Source organism: Syngnathus acus, chromosome 3 (assembly GCF_901709675.1).
Source record: "Syngnathus acus chromosome 3, fSynAcu1.2, whole genome shotgun sequence".
NCBI classification, from domain to species: Eukaryota; Metazoa; Chordata; class Actinopteri; order Syngnathiformes; family Syngnathidae; genus Syngnathus; species Syngnathus acus.
Genome location: NC_051089.1, coordinates 20,949,949 through 20,962,794, shown reverse-complemented (window position 1 = coordinate 20,962,794; position 12,846 = coordinate 20,949,949). Strand labels below are relative to the sequence as shown.

The following is a 12,846-nucleotide window of genomic DNA, read 5'->3' as shown; positions in this document are numbered from 1 at the left end:
CCATAAGGAGGAGGTGATTCCTCAATTTTGTGTGTGTCATGTATTTGCGGATACAACTTCGCTATGATCTTTAGTTTTGAATTTGTAGCATGTGTTTTCTCTTCCCGCTCTTGTACTTCTTCTAGTTCTCCCTCAAATTTATATTTTTTAACCCATTTATCGAAATCTTTTTTTTTTTTTTTAAGTCGGTCGGGATCCTGCCTTTCAATTATTTTCCAATCTTTGCATTTTAGTTCATGTCGGGGTAGGGACTTTCGCTTACTATTTAAGTTTCCCATGGTTTATTTTTCTAAATTTTGGAGTTGGTAGTTTGAATGGCACCTACAGTGTCCTAAAACCAACTTTATTCACAGGACAGTGGTTAAAAGTTCGATGTGTGGTAAGTCTCCTTTCACCTCCCCGAAGGGAGCGGAGAGTTCTTGCCTCTGCCCCCACACAAAGCCACTGTTTACAATCCTGTGTGTTTATATAGAGGAGCGCTCAAATGAGATCACTCTCAGTCAAACTGTACACAAGCATACCACGCGCGTTTTTTAATAACAGAGGAGTCCGCACTCCCGCTGCGGAATTTAACTAACAAAGTTAGGGGGCTCCACACCGCCCCTGCGGAATTTAACTGTTTCTGATTGCACTTGATAGGGTCTAGAATTCTCAAGGTCTTTAAGTGACTTCTTGTCACTGCTCGTTGTAAGTGACCTCGTCACTGCTCATTCATTAGGTGACCTCTTGTCACCGCTCATCCATTTCTTTTTAGTAGAATTAATATTCCTACTCACGGTCTGCTGATTCTCCTCCTCGGATAGCCTCGTCAACCCTCCCGGTGTCCAGCCGGACTGATCGAGACAGTCCCGTCAAAGGGCTTTTGTTTACCTCGGCCGAGGATTTTCGCCTGTGTCGAAGAGTCCGCTGGAACCGTTCAAGGTGTGTCGAGGTCCCGGAACGAGCCCCCAATTTCTGTCAGGTTTAAATCGCTGACTGAACAACTATTAAGAGAAGAGCATCAGCAAACAAACCACAAGTGAGACAGAATATCAAGTCTTTTCTCGCGAGGAGTGCAGTACAGATAGTTTACAACAATCTCACAACACTAAATATCTGTGTACACTCCCGCTCTTTTTATTTGGATTTGCCCTACCCACAATTGTGAGGCAAAAGCCCCTAAAGGAAGGGGGGAGCACGTGGGCTTTGCCTCGTAAGCAAAATAATAAGAACGTGAGAAAAAGGAGTTTGAGTTGAGAAGAGAAAGTCCTTGAGCTCTAGCAAGGGAGGTTTTACGACCTTGAGTAGGATGAGACAAGCTAGGTTATTAATTACTGGATACGCACAAACATAATCTAACGATCAAGATAGCTTGGAAAACCCAGACTTTGATGGTCACTTGTAGGTTCATCTGAAGTGCAAGACAGCAATGAGGCATGTTGTCTAACAAAGCGGTCTTTGTTAAGAAGGAACTGTCTCGGTAGATGTCTTCTTTTTGCTGAGTTATCAGCTGCGTCCTGTCTGACCTCTCTCCTGGCCCAGCCGTACCTTTTCTCTTCTGTGGTACATCATAAAAACAGCAAGGCCAAACAGCAAGCATATATTGCAGTAATATTGCGGTAAAGCATTGATTAGAGAACGCATGATAACATATATATACATTTTTCTAACACAAAACATGAAAAATAGAGAGAAAAAATCAAATAAAGTAATTAACACTTTAAAGCGCCATATCCTCTGGACGTGTCCTCTGTCACCAGGATGACATAAATGACGAGAAATTTGATCGAGGGATTTAATGATTTGGAGTGACACAAATGGTTTGATAATATTGTTGTTTATGTGATAGTTAGTTAAAATATAGTTTATATATCATTGTATGGGCCTGTGGAATTGTCAGGGAACAGAGACAGGGCTACCAAGTGCAGCACGATCCTTTATTGGCAAAAGGGGAAATGGGGACGTAGAACGCTGGACCTGCGGTCTGGCTGGCGTGGCTGAGCAAGTAGCCAGGACAGGCGGCGATCTGGAGCGTGGTCGAAGGGCGAGCAAGTAGTCAGGACAGGCGGCGATCTGGAGCGTGGTCGAAGGACAAGCAAGTAGTCAGGACAGGCGGCGATCTGGAGCGTGGTCGAAGGACAAGCAAGTAGTCAGGACAGGCGGCGATCTGGAGCGTGGTCGAAGGACAAGCAAGTAGTCAGGACAGGCGGCGATCTGGAGCGTGGTCGAAGGACGAGCAAGTAGTCAGGACAGGCGGCGATCTGGAGCGTGGTCGAAGTTCAAGGAAGCAGTTGGCTACAAAGTTTGGTCCGGGGACAAAAAGGCAGCAGTATCACGTGCAGGGTAATCAGACGAACTGACAACCACTGGCAGAACACAGAGAGGTTAAATAGGGAACCTAACGAGCTGTAGCTGGTGCTGGCAATTCCATGAGTCGGGCTAGGCTGGAAGTCAGGTGACGTGGGAACGTGACAAGAATAATTTGAACTGCGGCGCGGCACACGGCATTGTTGACAAAGGACGATCGATAAAAGACGAGAAATTTGATCGATGGATTTAATGATTTGGAGTGACACAAATGGTTTGATAATATTGTTGTTTATGTGATAGTTATTTAAAATATAGTTTATGTATCGTTGTATGGGCCTGTGGAATAATTTGAACTGCGGCGCGGCACACGGCATTGTTGACAAAGGACGATCGATGGATTTAATGAATTGGAGTGACACAGATGGTTTTATAAACGTGTTATTTATGGAATAGTTTTTTTTAAATAACTGAATGTTACGTCAGGCCCGTTCTCAGCTCCTCGTTTGTGTTTGTCACGTTAGCATACCGTATCGTTTAGCCTGTTGTTGCTCGTTCGTGTCTGTTCTTGGTGTTGGATTTTGTCGAATAAATTGCCCCCCAAAATGCGACTTATACTCCGGAGCGACTTATATATGGTTTTTTTTTCACATTTTTGGGCATTTTATGGCTGGTGCGACTTATACTCCGGTGCGACTTATAGTCCGAAAATTACGGTAGTTAGTAAGTAATGTGTTAATGATCAAGTAAAAATTTACTGATTTATAACTAAAAATGTGTTCACAAAATTTTTTTTACGTAATTATAAATAAATATCTTGTTTACAAAATCAATTGATAACGTAATAATAAATAAAGATTTGCTCATAAAAAATAATCAACTTTACCTCTTTTGGGATGAAAAAATTAAACTTTTTTTCTTCTTAAAATTGAATTGTTGCATTGAACATTTGATTTTGATTTGACAAGCATTGAACAAGCATTGAACAGTGTTGAAGCTTGAATGAGTCTTTTGCGCTCATACTACATTTTAGTGAGAAACATGGAGCTATGGTGAACGTTTTTTTGGCTTTAGCTACGAGCAAAGAAACCGCATAAGAAGCCTTCAGGGCTTTGGCTGATGTAGTGGAGGCTTTTCACATTGTGTCTTGGGATGACTTGAAGTCAGAAAGTTTCCTCCTGAAGAACTCCGGTGGCTTACCAACATGGCATCCGTGTTTTGTGGTGAGATGCCGCTGGAGATGTGCCGGCTTCATGCTAGCGTTGGCTAATTTCTCCCCGCATAAAAAGCACAGTTACAACTTGTGGACGTAAATCCCATCAAACAATAGTCTTCCATGTACTGTCGGTACTTCGGTACTCTGGTTTTGCCTTCATTTTTACTTGTTTCTCCGTGTTTTCAACAGCGCTTTAGCCACAACTCCATGTTACAGTGCGTCATCAAGGCAACCGCAGGTGACTGCTATTGGTTTGTGGAGAGTCCGTTTTTTAAGGATTAAAATTGAATACTGAATATAAAACATACATTTGTATTTCATCAAACTTTTTATAACTAATTCTCAAGACAATCAGGCTTGCTGTTTTTTTTTGTTTTTTTTTAATACCGGTATATATTTTTGTAAAACCCCCTGGAGTACCTCCACGTACCCCCAGGGGTACGCGTACCCCCATTTGAGAACCACTGTTTTAGACAATGTGAAAAACTGTGAGACTTTATTTTTGTGATCATTAGGTCATTTGCAGTGGTAATTCTACACGTGGACAAAGTTGCTGGTGCTCTGATAATGAAAGACTAACCGACATTTTTCGGACTATAAGTCGCGTTTTTTTCATAGTTTGGGTGGGGAGGCGACTTATACTGAGGAGCGACTTATGTGAATTTTCCAAATTAATAAAAAAATAAAAAATTGGAACCGCGATGTAGCAAGGGATTACTGTAATTTGAATTTCAAGTGACGTCAGCGGCGCGGCGGGGCGGTTGTTTACATAAAGGACAAAGATTTGATCACGGGATGACGAAGATGATGAAGGGCCCCACGTACTACCGGCATCATTAGCAGCTTTGTAAGTGACACGGAGGACGAAGAGTTTGAAGGATTTAATGATTTGGAGTGACACAGAAGGTTTGAAAAACTATTATGGCTTTTCCGCACGCCCGGTCCTACTCTACGGAGCTCTCTTTCACCTCCGTGGATGGAAGTCGGGGGCCGGCGCTCGGCCGGGCGGCTGTCCGGGGACGGTGGATGGGGCTCGGACATGGCTTTTACGCACGCCCGGTCCTACTCTACGGAGCTCTCTTTCACCTCCGTGGATGGAAGTTGGGGGCCGGTGCCCGGCCGGGTGGCTGTCCGGGGACGGTGGATGGGGCTCGGACATGGCTTTTACGCACGCCTGGTCCTATTCTATGGAGCTCTCTTCCACCTCCGTGGCTGGAAGTGCCACCTCCGGGGATGGAAGTCCACGCCGCCACACGCCTGGAAGTCCACGCCGGTGCTTGGGGCCGTGTGGCTGCGAACTATTTGTTATAGTTATTTGATATATTTTATTTCGTGTAGCAACTTGTATATGTTTTTATCGTTCCAGTTCAGTAGTTGTTGGCTCATTGAACTCTTGTTTTGTTAAATAAAGAGCCGTTTACCAAACCCACGTCTTTCCTTGTACTTTGTTAACGCTACAATATAGTTATATACTAGGGGTGTAAATCGCGGGTTTTGTCACGATACGATATCATATCAATACAAAGAACCACGATACGATATTTGCCGATATCTTAAAGCCTGCTGTGATTCATTCACGATACATCACGATATAGTGCTCTACGATCGATATAGAACAATATCCTGATTTATAACAATTCATACGCAAAATCAACAAGGTACTGCAAATTCTTTATTTAGGAAATTACAAGAGTATTGTAGTATACAAAGTGCTTATTTTAACACTGAACTTTGATGTCGTGTTTTTTCTTTAAATGTGCGGCGAGATTTGTGGCGTTCCCTGAATATTTGATCACCGCATGGCAGGATTTACAAACTGCACGTGTCTTGTCCGTTGAGCCATCTTTTCTTTGGAATCCAAAGTGCTTCCAAACGAATGACTTGAAGCCCAAAGGTCAACAAGGTACTGCAAACTCTTTATTTAGGAAATTACAAGAGTATTGTAGTATACAAAGTGCTTATTTTAACACTGAACTTTATCAAATTCCTATATTTTTTCTCATAGAAGTAAGTAAAGAAAAATGAATATTCTTTCTTTTTTTGTAATACCATTAACTTTAAAGTGCATTACTGAACTATTTAATTACAAAACAAAAATAAGTTCTTTATAATGAATGTAGTAAACATTACACCTTGACCATATGTTCTATCCAAATGCAAAAAAAAACATTCTCTTGCAATACCAGAGAACTATACATAAATAAAATATGTATGTTGTTATTTAACTCTTCTATAAAACAAAAATAACTTAATTTATAACTCTTTATATAGAATTTTAACATTACACGGTGTCTACTCTTTGAACTGTTCAATATGACTTGAAGCCCAAAGGGGAGCGAATTTCCTCGTCTTCTTGGACACTAGCCATAGCACCAGCCCAGGAGCCGTGTAGTTGTCGGCTCCCCTTTCACGTGCCTGCTCTGCTCACAACACAACACGCCGCGCACTGCTCCCGGAAAGAGGAAGCAAGCAACAATGAACTGGATTTCAAAATAAAGTCGCGTCTAATGTCCGAGGTCAAAAACGGGCGATATAGATCGATGTTTACGTTTAGCATCGATGCCAACAAATCGTAGAGCATTATATCGATTAATCGATGTGTATCGATGAATCGTTACACCCCTATTATATACTAGATCTGTGGAATAACGACGAGGCTGACGTCAGGGCGCACGCGCGGCCTTGTTGACAAAGGACGAGGAATTTGATCGATGGATTTAATGATTTGGAGTGACACAGATGGTTTGATAATATTATTGCTTATATAATAGTTATTTGATATATAATTTATATATCGTTATATGGGCTTGTGGAATATTTTGAAGTGCAAGTGCCGTCAGCGGCGCACACTCGTTGACATAATATCGTTGTTTATATGATAGTTATTTGATATATACTTTATATATCGTTATATGGGTCTGTGGAATATTTAGAATATTTAGATGTCAGCGGCGCGGCGCATACGCGGCATCATTTCCATAAAGGACGATCGATGGATTTAATGAATTGGAGTGACACAGATGGTTTTATAAACGTGTTATTTATGTAATAGTTATTTGAATACCCTGTTTTGCCATGCATAATGCGCAAAATTTAACTAATTTATTGTCCTAAAATCTGGGGTGCGCATTATGCATGGGTACAACAATTTTTGAAGAAAATCTCCCTCGAAATAAAACTTGAAATCACACCTTTCTTCTTGTTTGTTGTCAATCGCGCATCGCATTCAGCCATCCTGCCCAACACACTTAGTCAGTAAAATTCATAATTGACGACACATCGTTTGATGCGATGGTGCAATCCTTGATGGTGTGTTATTGTCAAATATTGTTTGTTTTTTTAATCTCCATCGCAGACCGGATATCATACGGAGGCCGCCATGACAGTATGCGCAGAACGGATGCGCAAGACACGTCAGCTATATAAAGAGCGAGAGTTCAGTTCTCTACCTATTAGTTTCAATTCACAGTTTAATTAGCAGTTTCAATCAGCAAATAACAAAATGCGTATTACAGGTAATATTTTACTTCACAACACTTTGCCTTGTTCCTTTCTTCTCTGCTGTTCACTTCAAACACGCTCCATACGAACACAATGCTCTCGTATCAGACGCTTGCTCGATCACCTGCTCGTTTGCTGTCACAATGTACCCTACACAAATCCGAAACATTTCTTCGCTATCGAGTTTGCTAGCGCATGCGCAGTGATACTGACCGGCAGAATAACATCCGGTTGTTCCCAAAGATTTTACGTTTACGGACTTAAGTAAGAGTCAAAATTTGGGTGCGTATTATACATGGGTACAGGCTTTTTTCCAGCAACGACATGCCATTTTTAGGGTGCGTATTATGCACGGGGGCGCATTTTGCATGGAAAAACACGGTAACTCTGAACGTTATGTCAGGCCCGTTCTCAGCTCTTCGTTTGTGTTTATGTCACGTTAGCATACCTATCGTTTAGCCTGTTGTTGCTCGTTCATGTCTGTTCTTGGTGTTGGATTTTGTTGAATAAATTTCCCCCAAAATGCGACTTATACTCCGGAGCACTTATATATGTTTTTTTTTCACGTTATTGCGCATTTTATGGCTAATGTGACCTATATTCCGGAGCGACTTTTTGTCCGAAAATACGGTAAGTAGATTTTGACTAAAGTAATAATAAATTGAAATTGCTTGAAAATCAACAAATGAAAATCGGATATTGCTTTGAATTGTGATTCAAAAGAATTATTTTTAAAAACAAACCCACCAAATGGCCTGGATAAAAAATTATGATACCTCTAAAAAATATAAAAATAATAAACCACAGGGACATAGTCAACCAAGATGCGTCCTGGACTTAGCATCTTCTTGGGTCTTCAAACTTTTAATCAGTCAGTCATTTAAAGGGTAACAAGTACTGTTTGGAGGCATAGTGTGCACTACACTAAACATGGTCCAGCTGAGAAGGAAGACAGTCTCGGTATATTAGAAAGAACTTCCAGACAAGCACATTAACAGTAAAGGCTACAAGACAATGTCCAAGCAGCTTGATATTATTCAAAAAGTTAAGATCCATGGGCCTGTAGCCAACCTCCCTGGAAATGACTGAATGATAAAAATTAAAGACAACTTGATCACACCATCCCTCGTTGCTTGAACCAAAATAGAGTTTGAGACGACGACTAAGGATGAACTTTAGTCATTTATTTAGCGAGACTGGAATTTGCCAAACACTACGTTAACAACCACAAAGCTTCTGGGATAATGTCAGCACCTTAATGCCGTCTGAACAAAACGCCCTTGAAACCCGAGACAACTGGAGCAGCATACAAATGAAATGAAAATAACCTGCTGAGAGGTGCAGACGTTTCATTGAAAGTTACAAAATTTGTTTGATTGGAATCACTGCCTGTCGAACCACAATTATAAAACAATGCCTGATTTGTATTGGTTATATTTAATTCAATTTTTAAAACTGTTAACTGATTACTTTAGTCAGATTCAAATTATCGTATTTATATGATCAATGTGGGCTTTTCTCTCATTGACAGCGAGATACCCAACATTTTGTCCATATGCATATAGCCAGAATTGTATTAAAATGTTTAAATCCTGACTGTGCTGGTTTAATGTTTTTTCTGCCTTTACAGAATGAGACGGATAAATTACAGACCCAACTTGCCAGTGTGCGTAGTCAGCAGAACAGGGAAGCAGAAAAACATCAGCTGTTGGTTCGTAGTCTCAATGAACAACTTAAGGGGTAAGTTATTCCATTGATAATTAAGATGTATACATTTTTTTCACCATAATCTTGGGAATATGATTGCAATGATTTCGTGCCGTTTTGTAAATGAAAAGATTACATTATTTGTAGTTGTTAGAAATAACGGTTAATTAAAAAATGTATTTAATATTGAATTAACTCCTCAAAATATGCATCTGTGTAAAAAAATAAAATATCAATATCAAAAATGTAGTTAAACGGTCAAAATTATTCGTTTAGTTTTTTGTAAAGTTAGAAAAAGTTACCGTTTGTAGCAAGGACGAAATGCAGATGTTAAAATAAAGAAATGTTTTGGTAATAAAATCATTAATTTTGTTTGAAAAAAAAGATTTTTCATAATTGAATCAAATCAAAATCGGAACTGTAAATTGAATGGGAACATGGCTTGAGTGAATCGTTACATCCCTATTACCGTATTATCACGACCAAAAGGCGCACTGTGCTAAAAGGCGCAGTCTCAGTTATGTGTGCTATAACTGTATTTAACACACATATAGGGCGCACCGCATCATAGTGCCCGGGTTTTATCTATACAGTGGAGCCTCGGTTTTCAACCACAATCCGTTCCAGAAGGCTGTTCGAGAAGTGAATTACAAATACAAATATTACAAATAATGGAAAAAAAATTAATCCATTCCAAACAAAAAACCCGCCTTTTTTAAGCATTTTTTCATTTGCGCATTTTTGTCCGATCGCGCAACTGCAGCGCACCGCCGAACGCCCAACCGTAGCGCGTTCGCCGACCGTGCAACTGCACTGCGCTGGTCGCATTATTGTGACAGAGCGGTCGCTAAAATTTAGAAAATATTTTTAAAGTCCTAATGGACTTTCCAAAATTTAAGTGGACCTCAATGCGCAGGGAGCTTAATTTGGTCCGATTGCGCAACCGCAGCGCGCCGGGAGCTCACTGTCGCATTGCTTTAGAAGCGTCTTTGTGTTTTAGGATTCTTTACTGCTCCCACTTGCTTCCTTTGGAGGCATGATTAGAGTTGATGCAATCCTCAGAGTAACGAGAACGTAATAACGAACGGAGTCAGTTGGCATGCGGGTCCTCTCGGCTCATCTCGCGAGGTTCAACAACCGAATTCGGTCCGACATCCGAAGCAAAAAAATCTCGGATTTTTTGTTCGAGTACCGATTTGTTCGAGAACCGGGACATTCGAAAACCGAGGCTCCACTGTTCAATCCACGCCCACACTTCCCACTTTAACGTTCTCTCATGGTGCTCTTTACTACGTCCACCTTACAACAACAACAACAACACACACACAAGCATACAAGTGTGCGTATTTAAAAATAGAGCGGGAGCAAAACTGAGTTTGGTTGTGTTTTATAAAAGTATTGATTACAAAGTACTAACACTTTTTTAATTGTCAATCGGCGTGGGCATGGTAAAACACACGGATAAAACAAGCACACAAGTGTGCGTATTTAAAAAAAGAGTGAGAGCAAAACTGAGTTTGGTATTCACATTTTTATTACCGGTAATCTTCATCAATCAAACCCATCGAAGTCTTCATCCTCTGTTCCTAAATTGAACAGCTGCGCTAAATCTCCAACAGACATACCAGGTTCACTTTCTTCACTGTGTTTTTCCGTGCCGTGCGGCTCCTCGGATATGATGCCGGCTTTTGCGAAAGCTCGAACAACAGTGTCAGCAGACATGTTAGCCCAAGCATCTACAATCCATTCGCAAATTGTGGCGTAACTCGTCCGGCGCTGCTTTCTACTCTTAGTGAAAGTAGTCCTGGTCCGGATGGAAAAATGGCACCGTTTCATGAAACGAAAGCACCAAGACGGACCTCCTTGGAAATGTTCAATTTTCATTTCTTCTGCTAGCGTTAGTCGAATGGTGACCGTCGAAACGCTTCTCCCACTCGTTCTTTGCTCGATGATCCACTGTTCGAGTCTTTCCTCCAACTCGGGCCACTTCGCCTGACGTCCGCGCAGTCAGCTGTGTCTTCTTGACCTGTCGGAGCTCGTTTTCCAGCTTCCTCCACTTGCGAACCATCGATTCATTGATTTTAAAATCTCTCGCGGCTGCTCGATTTCCATGCTCCTCCGCGTAGCTGATGGCTTTCAGTTTGAACTGTGCTTGATAAGCATGTCTCTTTGCCATTTTCAGGGTTGTTATAACAACGATGTTTTGCATGACGCATATACACGTTCTTTTATATACCGTATTTTTCTGACTAAAAGTCGCTCTGGAATATAAGTCGCATTAGCCATAAAATGCACAATAACGTGAATAAAAACATATATAAGTTGCTCCGGCGTATAAGTCGCATTTTGGGGGAAATTGATTCGACAAAATCCAACACCAAGAACAGACATGAACGAGCAACAACAGGCTAAACGATAGGTATGCTAACATGACATGAACACAAACGAAGAGCTGAGAACGGGCCTGACGTAACATACAGAGTCATTCAAATAACTATTACATAAATAACACGTTTATAAAACCATCTGTGTCACTCCAATTCATTAAATCTATCGATCGTCCTTTATGTCAACAATGGGTGCGCGCCGCTGACGGCGCTTGCACTTCAAAATATTCCACAGGCCCATAAAACGATATATAAATTATATATCAAATAACTATTATATAAGCAATAATATTATCAAACCATCTGTGTCACTCCAAATCATTAAATCCATCGATCAAATTCCTCGTCTTTTGTCAACAACGCCGCGCGTACGCCCTGACGTCAGCCTCGTCGTTATTCCACAGATCTAGTATATAACTAGATTGTAGCGTTAACAAAGTACAAGGAAAGACGTGGGTTTGGTAAACGGCTCTTTATTTAACAAAACAAGAGTTCAACGAGCCAACAACTACTGAACTGTAACGATAAAAACATATACAAGTTGCTACACGAAATAAAATATATCAAATAACTATAACATAAATAGTTCACCGCCACACAGCCCCAAGCACTGGCGTCGACTTCCAGGCATGTGGCAGCATGGACTTCCATCCCCGGAGGTGGCACTTCCAGCCACGGAGGTGGAAGAGAGCTCCATGGAATAGGACCGGGCGTGCGTAAAAGCCATGTCCGAGCCCCATCCACCGTCCCCGGACAGCCACCCGGCCGAGCACCGGCCCCCGACTTCCATCCACGGAGGTGAAAGAGAGCTCCGTAGAGTAAGACCGGGCGTGCGTAAAAGCCATGTCCGAGCCCCATCCACCGTCGCCGGACAGCCACCCGGCCGAGCGCCGGCCCCCGACTTCCACCCACGGAGGTGAAAGAGAGCTCCGTAGAGTAGGACCGGGCGTGCGGAAAAGCCATAATAGTTTTTCAAACCTTCTGTGTCACTCCAAATCATTAAATCCTTCAAACTGTTCGTCCTCTGTGTCACTTACAAAGCTGCTAATGATGCCGGTAGTACGTGGGGCCCTTCATCGTCTTCGTCATCCCGTGATCGAATCTTTGTCCTTTATGTAAACAACCGCCCGCCGCGCCGCGCTGCTGACGTCACTTGAAATTCAAATTACAGTAATCCCTTGCTACATCGCGGTTCGTTATTCGCGGTTTCACTTTTTTTTTTTTTTTTTTTTATAAATTTTGAAAATTTATGAAAAAATTCACATATAAGTTGCTTCTCAGTATAAGTCGCCCCCCTACCCAAACTATGAAAAAAAACGCGATTTATAGTCCGAAAAATACGGTACAATCCACGCCCACACTTCCCCCTTTAATGTTCTAATGGCGCTCTCTACTCCGTCATCCTTACAACAACACACACACACAGGGCGCACTGCAAATCCACGCCCACAATTTCCCCTTTAACGTTCTCATGACGCTCTTTACTACATCCGCCTTACAACAACAACACACGTTGGGCGCACTACATGATGGGGCGCGCCGCACATTTTGAAGAAAATCTAAGACTTTTATCCGCACCCTATAATCGTGAAAATACGGTAGTTGTTGGTCAGTGACAGTATGTGAGTTTTCTGCATATAAATGACAACTCCACTTTTGTAATACTTGATGTCAAAACATTGCTTGATGCATCGTCTCGTGTTTTACCAGTAAACAGGTAATTACTAGGGGTGTAACGATTCATCGATA

General features: G+C 41.6%; 1 protein-coding gene and 1 long non-coding RNA gene across 6 annotated transcripts in view; one reads left to right on the top strand and one right to left on the bottom strand.

The window, feature by feature from the left end:
* Window positions 1-12,846, top strand: part of LOC119120426 (golgin subfamily B member 1-like) — a 47,828-nt gene that overhangs the window by 8,929 nt on the left and 26,053 nt on the right. For all 5 annotated transcript variants that reach the window (XR_005097510.1, XM_037247306.1, XM_037247305.1 and 2 more), the window contains exon 2: window positions 8,634-8,743. The gene's annotated coding sequence lies outside the window, so the exon portion shown is untranslated. The remainder of the gene's footprint in view (window positions 1-8,633; window positions 8,744-12,846) is intronic.
* Window positions 186-12,531, bottom strand: LOC119120440. The gene is made up of 3 exons (XR_005097517.1): window positions 12,509-12,531; window positions 12,397-12,401; window positions 186-505 (listed from the first exon to the last, which is right to left on the bottom strand). It is a non-coding gene; the product is annotated as an uncharacterized LOC119120440 (long non-coding RNA).